The sequence below is a fragment of the Ciconia boyciana genome, chromosome 2, assembly GCF_034638445.1.
Source record: "Ciconia boyciana chromosome 2, ASM3463844v1, whole genome shotgun sequence".
NCBI lineage: Eukaryota > Metazoa > Chordata > Aves > Ciconiiformes > Ciconiidae > Ciconia > Ciconia boyciana.
This window is the reverse complement of record NC_132935.1, coordinates 40,049,656-40,068,393: the sequence shown is the minus strand read 5'-3', so window position 1 is coordinate 40,068,393 and position 18,738 is coordinate 40,049,656.

The window sequence follows — 18,738 nt, the reverse complement described above, 5'->3', positions numbered from 1 at the left end:
TTGAGGATCTTCAAGCGTTTCTACTTTTAGAAATGGCCAGGTGAACATTTTCTGATTTGTAAATTAGTCTTTTAAAAAATCTGTTAGTATCATGATGCAGGATTTGAAATGAACTTGTTTTGGTAACTTTTAATTTCTAAGGATGCATCACTCTGCATTTATCAGGAGTGGCTTTATGGGAGGGGGATATAATGAGCTGTTAACCCCTTGTTTGCAGGAGCGGATATGGGTCTTGCTTTCATCTGCTGTGATGTGGTCCTGACTCCACAGCCTCCTCCCACTCAGGTCAGGGCTAGAGGGGGGCCCGTTTCCACAATGTGCTCTGCTGATGAGTCAGGCCCATCAACATACAGATGCCAGAAAGTATTTCAGCCTCGCACTGAAGCCCCCTATTCAATTGGTCTCTAAACCTGAAGATAACTGCTCTCTAAACCTGAGCATACCTGCACTCTAAAAGTTTATTGATTTTTGGATGTTAATTACAAATTTTAAAATTGCATTCAATGCAATGCCAGAATTGTGTTAGTTTTGGAAGTGCTGAGCATCCCAGTACCTTGTTTGTGCTTGAGCCTTTTCAGGATTCGGAAAATCGATTGTTTCTCTGCTTATGTCCCTGACACAGTAGGCGAGACGCGAGACTGACTAACATAGACTGACAGAATAGGGTGCCTCAAATTCTGTTGTTGCTTCTGCTCTTCTTTTTAGTGCAGCTGAAGTCTGATATCATGATGACTCTTTTATATAACACCGTCTTTAAGTGCACCAAGCATTTCTCAAAAGCTCTTGAAGCTCAGCTCCACCACACCTGTCAGGAGCTTGCTTCCTAGTCGGTGGAGGGAAAGAGGCAGGTTGTCTCCAGTCATGACTCAGGTCTTACAAATACAGAAACCACTCCTAGAGGCTCTTTAGTTTTTGTTGTGTAAAGCAGTTTTAAACTACTAGGCTCTAACCTACTGCATCTAGACTTTCAATGTAGGCTTTTTGGTCGGTTGGCTAAACTTCGGTGACATGAATCTCTACCACAGCTAAGAGTTTGAGTGAAGAAGACCAACATGTGTAGCTATTCTTCATAGTCCTAGAGTTAGTTTGGGAAAAACCTCATGTGAGAAGGAATTTGAGAGGCAGGCAGTTGTATAAGTAATTGGCTCAAGTGGGAGGTCTTGCACAGAATTGTCAGTATGGATGAAAACATGAAAATAGCTGAGAAATTGCTAAATTTTGAATTTATCACCAGGATTGCAGGAGGAGGCACAAGAAAAGAAAAGAGTAAATCAACAGGAAAGGGGAAAGTAGGGAAGACATTTAAATGAGGGGACAAGAAGCTCAGCAGAGGGTTGGTGAGGTAAGGGCTGAATAAGCGTGGTCAAAAATGTTTGCAAGAAGATTTTAGGAACTGGAAAAATGACTGGCTATGTAGGGAGGGAAACAGTGATGTTATCAAGGAAGTCAAGTAGGAGGTGGCTGAGATGGCTAGTATTCTTTTTCCCTTCTGTAGAAGATGACATAGGTGATATCTTCTTCCTTCACATACCAAAAAAGCACCTTGACTCTATCTGCAAGGAAAAATTGTTTGAAATTTTAATGCCACATATTGCAAGTGCACGTTTCTCCATAATAAATCCTACCCTACCCCTGTTTTCTGACCGAATTGTAGTAAGTATATAAATATAATATACTTTTAAGTGTAATTAACTATGAGACAAAATACTTCTAAGAGACTCCACATTAGACATGACAGCCCTAATTTTACTGTCTTTTCTTTATCCCCTGGGTTTGCTTTTCATGGCAATACAAATTATGGCCCTGCTGTGTGTCCACAAGATTTAAGCTGAGGGCAACCCACAGAAGGGATGTATTGAATTACTGGTCCTACTGCTTACTGGCATCTGAAACTTAAGAAGCTGTGGTTATGTCTGTTGTTGTTTTTAAGCTTCCAACATGTTTAGAGAGGCAGTGATAAGTACCAGCTGCTACAAAAAAATGCTTTGGTCTTAAATTCAGAATCTTTTGGGGGAAAAGATTTTTCCATTACACTTTCACACTCATTTTCCTGGGGAGCAAGAGGCACCAAACAGTCCTGTTGCCAAGTATCTCTTATCAGCTAAAGCCAAGCATGTAATTGCTCGTGTATTGTGAAATTTATGTAGGCTACTGGCCTTTCTGAAATATGCAATAGTTAGGTTCTTCAGCTGCTTTCACTGTTTCATGCAGGAGCTGTGTGGAGGAATTCTGACTTCTCCTTGGCAGCCTGCAGGTCATTTTCTGCTTCAAAATAATTGAAAATATGTAGAAAAATGAAGAGTTGTCAAAGATGAAATAAGTACTTAAAGGAAAAAAAAAATCGTACTCAAATGCAGATCATGATTTGGAGGCTGTTTGTACAGCACTGAGCACACCAGGGTTCTGGGCTGGGGATACAGAATATTATTGCAATACAAATAAAGACTGCTCACACTTTAATAATTTAACATGGTGCTCACGGGGCCAACGAACTGTATCAGTCAATGCTTTGTGTAAATACTGAAAACTGCTCACGTGAATTATCAGCATGCTTATGTAGCTCCAATATTGTTTACTTTGTACTATGTCTTTTAATTTTTGATGGCACTGCCACTTTGAGAGAGAATTTATGTAGTGTATTACAGAGAAGGAAGTATGTTGTACTTAAGGTGAAAATGGGTTCACTGCATCCTAGGAAAAATAGGAACTTGAACATCATTTCTCTATTCGCCATTAAAACCTATCTATGAATAAAAAAGGAGGTATAAGTTTGCCCATAGAAGCATATGTGAGTATCTCACAAATATGCAGGTACCCTTAGCCCCCACTCCAATTAACAGAATAACGGGGAAAAAACGTGCTTTCTAATCCTTGTTGGAAGAAAATGATATGCAAGGTTCAAATCCAAAGGAAGAGAGGGGTAACAGGTAGAAAATGAAGGTAGGAAAGGGAGGAGTAATGAACTGTCTGTCCGCTTTTGTGGTTATTTCATCTCCTGCCGGTGAGGAGCAGTGAGGTCTCTCACCATCTAACACGGTGAAGGGGCTTACGGGGCCAGAGAGGACCGGTGCGATGTGAGTAGAGGAGCTGGGACAGGGAAGCAGGGAGAGGCAAAAATCTTTACAGCTGATGGAAGTATTAGCAGCCAGCCTGTCAAAAGCACTGTAAAAAGAAATGAGTGACGTTGCAAATGAAGACAGATGTGCTTGCAATGGCAGGCAGCCATTTCGGTGAAAAGAAATGCCCTCACACCAGCAGGGTAGGAGTAATGCTCTCTGTGAACCACACAGGGACAGGGCAGCGTACAGTGACCATTAGAAAGAGATGCTGATTCCCTTTCAAGGTGTTGTGCAAACATACAGTATCTGCAGATACCTGTTGAAATCGTGTGCTTGCAATTCTGTTACAGCTGCAACAGTCACCTGCCCTTTTGCTTGTGATTTGTGAAGGAGAGGGAAATTAAGCAACAAGTAATGTTGCTATGTACTCTGTGTCTTGTGGAAACCAGACTTATGAATCCAGTGATGTTTTGGAATGCAGTGAATTCTACTAGAATATGCCTTTTATGATTGCCAGAAATGCCATAACATTTCAAGGTACTAGCTTCTGAGGACAGATTTATATGATTGAAAAATCTTTGAGGAGAACAGATGTGAACACTGGAACCAAATGAGAGCATGTATTTCTCACATCTGTCCCTTTAATTTTCTGCATCTTTGTGACTCTGTCTGGAATTGTGGGATGCTATATCTGTCATATGCCAACAGATGGCAACATTATAAGTCCATTTTTAAAGATGGTTAGAAATAACCAACCTCTCAGCTGCTCCAAATTTAGTCAGAAAAAAATGAGGAAAATTAATTGCGTCTTTCCTTGGATGTAAAATGATTTTGTGATCCAGTTAAAAAAATTACAAACTACCCCAAAAAAACCTCACCAAAACCCCCACAATCACAGGTACAGTTATTTGTTCCTTCTCTTTTAATAATTCCTCCAACACTTCCTGTATTTTTCTTTTACATACTTTACATTAAATTTAATATTCAGTGTTGTTTGACCTGGTTTTATTATGTTACCCTTTTACGAGTATGTAAGGAACAATGTTCAGTGATTTTTCCTAAGCCTTTTGAGATCCCAGAAGTAATAAAACTTTAAGGTAGATAGACATCTCAGGTGCTTTCTATTGGTTTCCTTGATATGTTTGGTAATATTTTATCAGAAGCAGCAACAGCACCACAGAAGTCACAGGGTGAATTCCCATTGTTTCACATTATTCAGAAATCAGATTAGATGAGCCATTGATCCTGCTAGCTTAAACTATGATGCTTTATAATAATCCTGAATGAAATTCAGACCAAGCCTTTACAATTTATGAATAAAGCAATTTGCTTGGCTTGCTGCAGCCAGCTCACTTGTATCGCTGGGCTGTGCATGGTGCGTGGATGGGTTGGGAGGCTCATGGCAGCTTCTCCAGCCTGCTCAGCAATTCAGTGAGTGACTCCAGGGGATAGTACAGCAGTGCTGGGTGATGAAATGGGGTGGAAAGTGAAGATATCTCAGGAGGGAGACCTAAAAGTATTGTGGTAGAGGTGCAACCTTATTGGGCAGAATCTTTAGGCGATCACCATCTCGCTGGAAATCATGTCTCTGCTTCAGAGTTTACTGATTTTTTTTTCTCCCTACGTGTGTATAGTTTTAAAATGTATATTGTACACCAAACAGATTTCCTTTTTAGTGTAAATAACATACTTTATATTTAAATTAGAATCTTTCAATTTGAAATTCAATTTGTGAGCAATCAGTCTTTAGGGACAATCTGCACAAAATCAGAGGTAAGGACATTCAGAGATGGGGGTAATAACTGAGAGCAGGAGTAGGCTGTGGGAGGTTAGGGGTAGGAGCATCGCTGGTGGATAGGGAGCCTTCAGGCTAAACTTTATGTATTGGCCTAGGTGAGGTCCCTTTGTCTTCAGGTGGGTAGATGCACAGGAGAGGCTTGTTGGTTTGAGGTCACATTTTACAAAGGGATTCTGAATATTTAAAGATGAAAAATCCTTTACAAATATGGGATGATTATTGCTATCATTGTGCCTACTATTACGATGTGTGTGTAAGTGTCAGCACCTAGTTGGAGTCCTGCAGCACAGTATCATTGAACTGAAGAGTTCAGAGAATGTAATCCAGGCAGGACTCTTGATTTTGTTACAAAGCAGAGACTAATGACACCACTGTGATTTGGCTTTAGGCCAAAACCTGTTGCCTTTCATAATTAATTGGCTTATTAGCTTGTGAAAAAGAACGCGCATAGGTTGTACTAAATGGTGTCAAGTCAATCTTGGAAGCAGGCAATACAGCGTACCTCAAGGATCTGCTCTTGAACTTTTTCTTCATCACTACCAGGCAAGTTAGTGGAAAAAGTACTGGATATTTTTGATGGTTAGGGCATCTGTGATAGCAGCTGCTTTTCTTCCCACTGAATCTTAAATCCAGTTTGCTTCAAATATGAACCATCAACAGAGATACTGCCCAAACTGTGTAGCTGGCTTTGTAAATTTATTGCACTTAGTAATTAGCTGTTTCACCCGCAATACCTGAGTATGAGCTATGCGAAGAAGCTCTCTGTGGTGTGCCCCACACTGCTTCTGGGGTCTACATTTCTGCCATGTCCCAGCAATGAAGGCTGAGGTGGTCCTTTCCTGTTTCCCTCCTGTAGTCCAGGTCATTTCCATTGGAGGGCCAGCTGGGTCACACTGTACTTCCTTCCCTGCATCTGGATTACCTTTTAAAAAAAAAAAATAAATAATGCCTGGAAGTGAGAAGGGATGGTGCCTCATCTGGTCTACTCTGACTGCATGTTTGAGGACCAAGATGAGGAGACCACCCAGGCACCCAGCTTCCCCAACTTCATAAAAATTGTCCTGCAAGTGCCCATTTCTGGGCATTGGCTTGTGTTTCTAGGAGCTGGGGAAAATTTGCTGTGTTTCACCAAAGCACTCTCTCCTTCCATTATGTATTTGATGGTCTGTGCCTTGGATTTTGTTTGAAAGTGTCAAATCAGAAGACAGGCTGTGCTGTTAGCAAGGCTTAATGCTGCTGTGCTCCATGCAGGATCTATCTGTGGCAATTGAGCATCAACAGGGCAACTTCTGCTGGGCAGCCTGAGAGCTGTGAGGCTGCAGCCTGAGGAAACAGCCAGCCCCTTGAAAAACCCTTAGAAGCTGCAGCTGCTCATGCACGTATCGAACTCAACCTTGTGGAAGCAGTTGTTCAGCTTCAAAAAAAGCCTGTTTCTGAATTATTTCAGGTACAGTGCATGATTATTTTTGTCTATGAAACCCCATACAATGTGGGATTTGGCCTTTTTAGAAAGTATCTTGAGCTACTTGATCTCATATGGGACTCAACTTGAGTAAGTTTGCAATCTGTGACATGTATAGGACCAAAGGGCATTGGTTTACTTGACACCTGTCAGGATATGAGGTCTGTTACCTGTGGTGCCCTTCGAAAGGCAGAGGCTCGCTGGGAGACTGTGGGGAAAGGTTGCCTGGGAGGGAGCAAACTGAGGGTGAGAGCTGAGCTCTGTGGGATTTCATTTATAAATTGCAATGCCTAGTAATCCGCTCCGTTCTGCATATTAGAGGATGTTTTAATAATATGTTCTGTCTGGTTAGTTTTGGTGGCTTTCTGGGCCCAAATACTGTGTGAACGGGAAGAGAGGGATGCAGCCACATGTCTGCTGCTGTCACACGGTACTTGCACGTGGGCTGTGCTATGGAGGAGCTACTGGTAAATCCGTGATGAAACTGCAGCTGGATGTCTGAGTGGTACCAAAGAGACTTTTGGAGTCTGTATCTGGAACAGCCCAAGTCAATTAGCTGTCCTCTGATCAAGAGCCTTTTTCTTGCTAGCTTTCTCAGTTGCTACTTCCTAGCCCTTCACCCTTGAGAGAAGGAAGGTGTCTTATCTCATCAAGGTGTCCTGATAAAATATATAAATAATACTGAAGTGCACCAATAGTCACATGAAAAGACCTGTAAGCCATGATAGCAATGTCACCTCAACTTGCAGGATACAGACTGTAGATTTATGCAAGTATTTAATAGTGGCTTGCCAAGAGAATCGGTACTATTTTCAAAAGGAATCTTTCTTTGTGTCTTTTGATATTTAAAGAGCTGTAATTACAATGGCAAAGCTTTGAATTCTTTTTTTTTTCTGTCCTCTTTTACACATTAATTTATGGACCAATCCAACATTACAGACAAGCTAATGAAAGAACCACACACTCCCTTTATAATTTTTTCTTCTTTTTACAGTTTCACTTGTGTGGATGAATATAAAGTAGTTAATGCTATAAATAAGTTTAATGATGTATCTCTTCTCTCAATTGCTGGTTGTTGATGCTGCAGTCCTGCATAATAGGAAAAGAAAAGAATTGAATAGAAATCTTTGTCTCTCTCTTTCTCTCTCATGCTCCAAAAGGTTCTTCCAGCTACTAAATACAAGTATTGCTCTCTTAGGTCTATTCTATATATTTAAAGCTCTCAACATGATTCCCTCCTCACCTCCCTTCCACTCCCTTTTTTGTATTTTTAGCTTTGTGAAAAGATCAAAATTACATAAGCCAGTTTGCTTCAGCAAAATCAGCAAAATTCCTCCTATGAAATGATGTCTTTTCAGCTGGTCAGGGTTGGTGGTGAACAGCAGCAGGTATAGAGAGGGAGGAAATTCCCGCTGTGAGATTTTTACTACTGCCTCATGCAGCATCTACACGTTGCCAGACACATTGTGGAAAAGCCTGGGACTTGCTCTCTTCAGGACTGAAAGTGACATTCAGCCCCAAACAGCAAAGATTGTGCTACATCCAGGTCAAGTAGCTTAATAACATTCTGGTTGTAACCTAAACGGGGGAACATCTGGGCTGTCTTTTGCAGGTTGTTACAGAGCTTATTAGTCTGGGTGCAATCCCCTGCTGACAGGTCTATAGAGCTTCCAGCTTTTTGATTTGGTTAGTCTGGAGCACAGGCAGAACAAACCTAAATTTGCCTTGAAACAAGACAAAGAGGGCTTCTACAGTTCCAAAGTGGTAACGTGGAAAGCCAGAAATAACTTCCATAAAACTTAGGTTAGCAACGCTAACTGCAATGGTGTTGATGGGACATGTTGTGCTCTCTACAAAGGGAAAGAAGTACCTCGATCAGAAAGCCTGCAAGGCTAACAAAGCAGTTGATATAATCTCACACTTTTGCAACAAGTTTGGGAACAACCTGCCTCTGATAGCCACAGCTATCTTGAGAGCTGGGAGGTAATTTCCACATAAGGGACATCTGCAGAATGAAAGGTCTAATTGTGCCCTTTTATTTAAGGAGGCAACAATAATGTAAAATATATTCCAGGATATCTTTGAAAGCAACAAACGCTTTTCACAAAGGATTGTAAAGGATAGATTGCCCAGGAACTCGTCTGTGTCTCTGTAATGCTGATGCAGTGGTGTGACAATCTCTATCTTGAAGGGTTCAGGAAGAATATGAGCTTTGGGACTGGGGTTGCAAGATGCTATGGGATCAGTGCTTTGTGTCATGGCCAGTGCAACATATCATGGTCCTTCACCATGGCATCAAGGAGCTGGGCCTGATAGAAATGGTCTGTGTCCCTTTAGACAGGGATCATATCAAGTTCCCTTGAGATGCAAGCAGATAGTTTGTGCTCAGAAGAGACATTGCAAAATCCTAGGGTGTTTTGATTAGATAAAATTTTCCTTCAGAAGACTGAATAAAATGTTTAAAAGGGATCAGTGAGTGAAACTTAAAACTCCTTCCCTTGGAGAGGTACAGGTGTGTCCTGGAGACTATTCCATGTTGTTATCCCTACTCCCTCTTTCCCTAGTCCCATTGCTAATTAATTCTTCTTTTGTAGTGTAGGATAGCTTCTATGGCAAGGGTGGAGCGTGCCTCAACCCCTGTTGGCTTAGAGGGTCACACTTTGAATTTAACACCTAAACCTGAGGAATGAATACAACTAAGCATCATTGAGCTGTGAACAGGATATTTAACCACTGAGCTGTTCCACAAAAGATGGGATGTTTTCTTTCCTGTTTTTTCACACTACAGTGCTTTACAAATAGGGGAGAGGTCTCCTCTGTAAGGAAATGGGAGCAGATGCCTGCTCCCAGAAGTGGTTCCTGGACTGTTGATCTTGGGTGAAGCATGGTACCAAAGACCAAGCAATGGCTAGAGTTAATGAAGACCTAATGGGATGCCCTTCTGGGTCCTTGTGTATGTATGTAAAGATGTTTAATTCAGGGTTCATGAACAAGACAGCTAAATACTGCTTGCTTTTTGTGGGTCTGCCGTGAAAGGACAAGGCATGAAATGAAAAAAATGAGAAGCCTGCCAAAAAAGCTGGTTGGATCTTGAATCAATGCCAGAAGAAATCCCAGAGTTCTTGACTTTCTTTGCATTTTGTTCAGGCCCAGGATACTAAATGTCCTTGTCCAAAAACATCGAACCGTGTTGTTTGAGTCCTTCTGACATTGATGAAACTCTAACAGAGAAGAGTTAGAAAGACTTCAAGAAGGGCAAGAAGGAGGACCCAGGGAACTACAGGCCGGACAGCCTCACCTTGATCCCTGGGAAGGTGATAGAACAGCTAATCCTAGAAACCATTTCCAGGCACGTTAAAGATGAGAAAATTGTCAGAAATAGTCAACATGGCTGACTTCCAACTTGACCAACTTGATAAACTTTTATAATGAAGTGACTGGTCTGGTGGATGAAGAGAGGGCAGTGGTTATTGTCTACCTGGACTTCAATAAGTCCTTTGACACCGTGTCCTGTAAGATCCTCATAGAGAAGCTGTTGACGTATAGGTTGGATGAGCAGACAGTGAGGTGGATTGAAAACTGTCTGAATGCCTGGGCCCAGAGGGTGGTGATGAGCAGTGCAAAGTCTAGTTGGATGCCAGTGACTAGTGGTGTACCCCAGGGATCAGTACTGGGTCCGGTCCTGTTTAACATCTTCATTAATGATCTGGATGATAGGGCAGAGTGCACCCTCAGCAAGTTTGCTGATGACACCAAACTGGCTGATATGCCAGAGGGTCATGCTGCCATCCAGAGGGACCTTGACAGGCTGGAGAAATGGTCCGACAGGAGCCTCATGGAGTTCAGCAAGGGGAAGTACAAAGTCCGGCACCTGGGGAAGAACAACCCCATGCGCTGGTACATGCTGGGAGCCACGCAGCTGGAAAGCAGCTTTGCAGAAAAGGCCCTGGGGTCCTGGTGGACATGAGGTTGAACATGAGTCAGCAACATACCCTTGGTACAAAGGTGGTGAATGATATCCTGGGCTGCGTTAGACAAAGTATTGCCAGCAGGTGGAGGGAGGTGATCCTGCCCCTCTGCTCAGCACTGGTGAAGCCACACCTGGAGTGCTGGGTCCAGTTCTGGGCTCCTCAGTACAAGAGACACATGGACATACTGGAGAGAGTTCAACAACGGGCCACAAGGATGATTAAAGGACTGGAGCATCTCTCCTGTGAGGAAGAGCTGAGAGAGCTGAGACTGTTCAGCCTGGAGAAGACAGGTTCGGGGGGATCTCACCTGAAGGGAAGGTGCAAAGAGGACAGAGCCAGGCTCCTTTCTGTGGTGCCCAGTGACAGGACCAGAGCCAATGGGCACAAACTGAAACACCGGAGGTTCACTCTGAACATCAGGAAACACTTCTTTACTGCAAGGGTGACTGAGCGCTGGCACAGGTTGCCCAGGGAGGTTGTGGAGTCTCCCACCCTGGAGATATTCAAAAGCTGTATGGACATGGTCCTGGGCAACCGGCTCTAGGTGGCCCTGCCTGAGCAGGGGGGTTGGACCAGATGCCCTCCAGAGATCCCTTCTGACTTCAACCATGCTTTGATTCTGTGAAAACTCAAATGATGTCCTGAAATAAGACTTTATTGAACAGTCGTCATCTTTTTTGGGAAAAAGAATATGTATTTAAACTGTTCTCATGAGATGTAATTTTCCTCATAGTATTTTTCCAGATATTTTATGGTGTTATGTTGATTATTGCAATAGTGATACTTAACTCTTTTTATGAGTCAGAAATGTTTAGAAATTAATGAAAATATGTAAACCACTCTTTCTGGTGAAAAGCAACTTATAGTTTATTTGTGTGAGACTTTTCATACAAAATAGAAACTAGGGAAAATTTTCATTTCATCTGCATAATCATTATCTTAAATTGCACATTAATTTTTACATGGTAGTGTTCAAACCACTCCTGCTGCAGCCAGGGAACAATGGGAGAGCAGGTAATTAAACACCTGCAGATTTTCATAGATCTTAATGGAAAAGTGTGTAGTCTGGCAGATAATGTGTCTCTTAAGTTGCATAAGTAGAATATTTGAAGTACTGTTAAAGCAGCACTTTTATTGACATTTTGAACACTTTTTCCATCAATGCCATTATGGATTAATTATTTTCAATTTTCTTAAGTGCCAAAAAAACCCACGTTAATCTGCATCAGCTCACATGGTAGAAAAGAAAAGCTCTGAAACATCTACAGTCCTAGAAAGGTATATTATGATAATCATTAAATATTTAATCTTACCTTTAAATTCATTTAAGATCAGGTATCTGTTAATTTTTCATTAGCGGGTCAGAATTTTTAATAAAAAATGTGAAAATTGATGGCCTATATATATTCCTCTAAACAAACGTTTCATGAATCACATTCAATAAAAACTTTCTGTGGTTCCTTAGGATTTTCTTTTTTGAATTTCATCTTTTTTATGTGGTGAAAAATGATGTAAATTTGGGAGAACTTTCTGAAGTGAAATGGGGGGTAGTTTGGAAATTTTTTGTAGTAATTTTTTTTTTTTAAGCAGCTTTAATATTTAGTCTTAAGGTCTGGAATCTTCTACATATTGAAAGAAACTAAGTGCCACAATTCTATTGAAATTCAATTACATTCGGGAGCCTAGTCCCTCTATAATCACTTTAACATATCAGTCAAAATTAAATTGATCAGTTGCGATAGCTGGTATGATAATTCAGGAGAATTTACTACCAGTATATGCTATTTCAGGAACTGTCATCAAGTTTAAAAGAAAAGAATATTCAGTAACTGAAGAAAATCTAGCAGTATGTGAAAATGCATCCATTTAGCCCAGGTCTTGTCTTGTTGCATATCAGAGCTGAATTTGATGCAATTTTCATCCTGAATGGCATTTGATTTGTGATATTTAAGAGCTCTTATTAGAATAAACTTTTCTGTGCTTTTTTTCTCTGTAGCAGTGACAAACCAAGTGGTTAGTAAGGCAAAGCTGCTTGGGCTGGAGAGTGGAATAATGCTGTTAAACTTTGCGTATTTAGCGGCCAAGCTGAAATGAACTGGCTGTGCAGTGAAACTTGAAATATCGACCCACACTGAAAACCCCAGCCAAGCCTAAAGCAATGCTTTGAAGGCAGAAGTGCTTACTGTGAAGCCACAAGGCTTCCTCCTGTCCCTCGCTTATCCTTTCACACTGCTGTGCCTGTGTTGGTAATTCCAGCTAGGAGTTTTCACCATCTCTGCAAAAGGTTTTGTTTTGAGTGTTGCCAGACTGATGCAAGTGTGGAAGCACTGGAAATTGCAGTGAATGATGAATGATACAGTGAACTGCTTCCAGCCAGCTGGACAGACTTGCTGCCTTTGGATGACGTCCTGAGAATGGGCGGATCTTGGGCACTTTGACATAAGCCAGATATGAACTATTTATTTGTGTCTCATGAATGTCCATGTGACAAACTTCCCACCCCTCATCAACATCCCTCTCTGCACCCACCCAAATTTTAAGGAAAGTTGAGCTTGGCTGTGGCTTTGAATGCTAGCCTTGTACCTCTACCCCCACCTCTAATTCTCACACCACCAGCTTGTGGCAAGCTGCTGTCATGAATCCTGATTTAGGATCCTGCTGACTACACCAGTTTGTTGTGAATGAGTGGAATGCACCTCACTCAAAAGAGAGAAGCAGCAATATGTTTTATTGAGGTAAAATAATAATTTGACAGAGTTCAATGAATTAAATGGAATTTAACAAAGTTTAATGGGTTTGCCCAGGTTCAATAAGTTTGGGGGCAAGGTTCATTCTCTTAATCACTGCATGGAAGAAACATAGAAGGGAAAATTGGGTTACACTCGAGTTAGACTGATTCACAGAGAGACCGGGGACACAAAAGGGTATGGAGGACCCTCTTGTTGAGTCACGAGGTTCAGAATGGACCCTCTTGCTTTCTAAAATCCTTCCTCAGAGGGGTGTCTAGGTGCAGCTAGGTCCAAACCTAGTCTCAGACTTGGTCAACAGTTTATGTCTAAGGGATTGTACATGCAAAGTTTATACAATGTTTCATTAGCATTAATTCAGCGTGCAGTCAAAGTTACCATACTACAAGGTTATGCGCGATATTGGTCACTTACCAAAGATTTGTTGTTGGTAAAAGGTCTCTCTGCCTCGGGGAGCAACCTTGAGAGGTGTCCCAGCTCAAGGGGAGACCATGACCATGCAGCCACGCTGCCTAGCAGGGAGAGCTCAAAGAAGGCTCACTTAGGCTGCCATACTTATGGGATAAAGTGGCTGCCTTGTAGTCAAATTACATGCAATGGAAAAGGTATGCAGGAGACTCCTTGTACCCACAACTTTCTTTGTTCCTTGATAAATGAGTCTTGGAAAAACCACCCGCCATTCAGTTGTTAATCACATGAACGGCATTCCAAGCTCATATGCATCGATGCTCACTGTGTCACTCTGCTCCTTTGTGGGTTCTCAGAGAACAGATCAAAACTAGAGGAGTTCACAGCCTGGCTACGGCTCAGGCCTTTACCTCTTCTGGAGCCTGTGCCAAACCACCACCAGTTTGGTCAAGGGGTCGAGCGCACCCGCCACAGCTGCGGGATAGCTATCACCTTGGTGAGCCTGGAGCGAAAGTGCTCTGGGTTAAGGTTATGCAAAACCTGCGTGCTGCTGCTCAAGCTCTGCACGGTCTGCAGAGAGGCAGGCAAACTTTCCAACTCCAGGCTTCAGGATGGCACATCGCACTAGGAATAAACCTGAGGTAGTCTGTGCCTGCTTGAGGGCTTAGAAATGCAAGCGGGAGACTTGATCAGAACAAAACGCCTTTTTTTGTTAAGAGAAAGACCAGAAATGGGGAAGAAAGTCAACAAACGTTGCTGTAGCGCTGGTTTTCTTCTTTCTCTTTCAGTTGTGATCTGCCACCGGAGCCTGAACCTGGCAGCACGGGATTGTCTGGGTAGCGACGCACAAACTGATGTCAGCTGTTGGCTTCAACAGGCCCTGGGACCCAGCAGCCTCTCCCACGTCTATAGCTGCTTGTCTGTGCGGTGGGCATATGGCACTGCAACCCTCCCGCACTCCTCCGGGCTCCCCTCTCCTTCCCACCAGCACTTGGCAATGTCTGGATTATTGAGAGCTCATCTATGCTGCTCAGCTCTCTTTACATTTCCTCTTGAACTCTGTGCATTTGGTTTTTTGTCCCCATTTCATTAGCAAAGTGCTGAGAAAGAGTTAAATAAATTGGGCAGCGCGCGCGTGTGACCTCGGAATTACGAAAAGCCCTGGCTCCTCCAACTCGGCAGCCGACAGGGGATTCGGGGGGTGTGGTGCTGCAGATGGCAGCACGTTATTACAGCCGCAGGATTGACGAATGTTTGCTGCGGAAATCTCTTGCCCTTGCCACGGAGACTGACCTTGAAATGCTGCAGAATTCTTGGGTGGATTTCTGTGCGCCTGTACCAAAAGCCTGAATTGGTTGGAGGTGTTTGCTTGCTCTGCTCGGTAGCTGTAGAGATGACACTGTGAAAGGGACTGTTGCAGACTACCTGAGCACTCCCTGTATTCCTGAGTTGTCTAAGGGGATATATTTGATAGCATGAGTCCATTTTTAGCTGCCGCTGTTCATATGGTATCTTTTCCTTGCTATGGTTAAAGCTGCTTTTATGCCTCTCAGTATCTGTTCCTTAACCTTCTAAAAATGCAGGATGTCTGGGAAGGTGGGCAAAGAAAGATAGAGAGTGGGGGTACTTGTCTCTGCCCACCAAAATGATCCCTTATTCCACTGTTTCCCTGCTCATAACCATTTCTGTAACACAATGGTTGAAAACAGTAAACTTAGTTTTTATATAGCATAAAAACTAGACTTTTTTTCTTTTTTTTAACCGGGAAGCACTTATTTTTTGTCCATTGGTAACGTTCCAAACAAAAAAAGAGCCACATTTATCACTGGCAAAACATTATAACAAAGTCTTAAAAAATCATAAGTCAATATTTCTTGGTGATTTATGATGCGCCCCTGTACAAACAACCTAAGGCAACTTACAGAGGTAAGGCGAGGAGAACATTGTCACCTCAGAAAAGTAACTGATAAGATTTCATAGAAAATAAGTCTCAGGAAAATGTTGCTCAGGAGAGACAGCAGACATTTAAAGAAGTTACTCTGAGGCCACAAGTGAAAACTACCCAATGTAGGGGAGGCTAGAAGTAGAGTAAAAAAACAAGTGTGGCCAACTCATGAGGACTCATGTGACCTTGAGCAAAAGAAGGATCTGTGCAGGAATGGAAAACAGATCAAGTTGCTAGACATAAGTATAAAACAATAAGATTTGCCTGCAAGGACAAAGTCAGAAGGGCAAGATCAATAAATCAAGATGCATTTTACATAGGGTGTAACAGAAAACAATAAATTATCTTATGTTGTTAGTAAGAAGACAATCAGGGAAAAGTTGTCCACTGCTCAAAACAGAGGGAAAGTTATCAAATGTGATGGAGTCTGAAATTCTGGAATTCCTTGTTTTAGTTCTCACCAAAAAAAGACCATGCTAAGGTTATTAATACAATTAACAAAAAAGGATGATAAACCAGAAACACTTCTCAGACATAAAGAAAATACAGGTTACAGAGAATTCAGAAGAATTGGATCCATCCAATTTGAAAATATCTAACATTTATTCAAAGTTCCTTAAAAAGCAAGATGAAACAATTTCCAAAAAGTGAAAGGCTACCTTTGAAAACTCATGAATAGTAGTTGAGGTTTTAGAAGGCTGGAAAAGGACAAATAAGATTTCTGTTTTCAAAAGGGGTAAAGATTGAGCTTTTGAATTAGAAACCAATGTAATTTCAATTCATGGGAAAACAAACAAACAAATGAACAGAAAATTATTATAATAGCTATTTGCAAGTACCTAGAAATTAATGAGATGCAATGCAATCATGGAGGGTTGTTGGGAACAAAGTGCATCAAATCAGTCTAATATCTTTCTATTAAAGTGGCAAACATTCTGGGGAGAGAGAAAACAATAGATATTCTAAGTTTTAACTTTCAGAACTCAGGCTTCTGATGTTGACTTGCATGATATTTAAAAGTAAGCTACAGATTCACATTCTGGACAAAAATACTATAATGCAGGTGTAAACACTGAAAAATTGTGCTGAGAATAGTTTGTTTTCAAGTTAGAACATTGTGTTTTGCGTTGGTTTGGGAGGTTGTTTTGTTCCTGTCCTGAGTTTCAACTTACTGAATGTTTTGATTCGTTATGTGGCTAATGGAATGAAAAGTATGTTTATTAAATCTATGGATGACGTTGAGGTGGGAAGACCTGGAAATGTCCTGGAGGAGAGAACTGAAATTTGAAATGAGCTAGGGGAAAAAGTAAGATATGATTCAATTCTTCAAATTGTACTTTTAGGCATATATAATCAGCCGCATAAATACAAGGGGAAGAACAAGCTCATCTATAGAAAAGGATCCACAGGATATAGTGGATGCAAGTTGCATGAGTCAACAAGCTACCTGCTGTTGCCAAAAAATGCAAATGTGCTGGGATGTATAAATCTCGTCTGCTAGATGTGGTCTTGCAAGATGAACAGTGTATTGTTAGTTTTGGTCACTGTGTCTGAAAAAGGTGTTGACTGACAAGATAGAGTTTAAAGGAGAGTGGGGAAAATGTTCTCTAGAAAATGCCTATACTGATGCCAAGAAAATATGCTCTACAGAGAGTAATTTGGGTTTCATTTGTGTCTTCAAATAAGAAAAAAAAAAAAGCTTCTTGAGAGGGGTTAGGCTTCTAATTGGCTTTTCCTGTATGGGCAAAGCAAGAAGTAATGATTTCAAGTTACAGCAAGGGAGACTTCCATTAGGACTCAAAGGAAAAAAGGATAGCCAAGCCTGGGAAGCAGCTTTCTTGAAAACCCGTAAGGACTTGTCATAAGAAGTCTGTAAGAGATTGGGAAGTCATCTGTCAGAAACAGTGCCGGAGTAGTAGGCTAAGGGATGAACAAGATGAAGCCTGGAGGCTTCTTCCAGGCTTTCCTTTCTAAGTTTTCACATTTGCTGTTTGAAGGATGAAGTGTTTAGAGACAAAATGAGAGTCTTAGGGGCAGGTCTTCCCTCCCACAACGTACGGCTACACCCAGACTTTTTCCAGGAACTGTCTTATAGTCATCTTATCTGGTCAGACTCCAAGGAATTGGCTCAGTTTCTTCCTGTTAATGAAAATTAACAGTTTCAATAAACCCCCTTAACCTTGGGTTTTTATTGAGCAGGCCATGTTAGAATGGGCCTAAACTTAGGCTAATATCAGTGACAAAACCCTTTAGCATTGGGTCTTTGGTGCTGATAAGATTTATAGATTTCTACTTTTTTTTCTTTCTATAAAACAGGACTGAAGTTCCTCTGTCCTCACTGTGAGGCAAGCATTGATTGTTGCCTCTTATATATGTAGTATATTATAGCAGGAGTCAATAAATACTGGACCTTCTCCTCTGTCATGCTACAGTAAGAATTGGGGGAGGGAGGCAATGAACTACACTTTAATCCCACATCAGACATTTTGGTGATGCTTACGAGTAGGGGAATTTTCACTTATATGTCTAACATTTTCTTATGAACAGTTTGGTTTTGTGATTTTATTAAAACAGTTTAATATCTACCATTGTTGTTGCTGTGCTGTCTTTAAGTAATTTGTTATAGAATGAGCCCATTAACATGGCTCTGTTTACAGCCTAACAGTTCAGCTGTAAGATTTTGTAAAGTTGTTGTGGGTTAGATGTTTCTTTGCCTTTTAGTTATAAATAATAAATTATTTCTTTGAGAAGTACATTGCTTCTAATTTAATAGAAAATACTTCAGTAATTGAACTGGCTCTTTGAATGTTATATTGGCAGGCTTGAGAAAACCATAGTAGACTATTCAGATGAGATAAACAAAGGTACACAAATCCTGTATGATGATTACCATTATTATTATTATTAATAATGCCACTACTCCCAGGAAATAGTACAAGAAAGACATTTTTTGCCACAGTCTGATATGAGTATTTTCTACAGCCTTTTTCATATCTGGAAGAAATGTCATACAGAACAGCAGCCACACACCTTAAATTAGAGTCCAGTGAAAGCGATTATGTTGAGGAGTTCTGAGAGACAGAGGTACTAATTTGTAGAAAGATAATTAAAGAAAATCTGCATGCTGCATATCGTCTCACATGTTTGGCTTTTGTGGTAGGGCATGTGGCTGGATATCGGAGCCCAGGCTCTCCCTTCTCTTCCACTTTGCTGCTTTTGTGACAGAAGGCTCCTAATTTGGGGTTTTAGATACCTGTAAGAACAGGTATCTCACCTAGGTGAGAAATAGGTATCTTCCCTTAAGAACAGGGAAAGAGTGTGCCAATTGTTATTTTTAGGGATGATCGT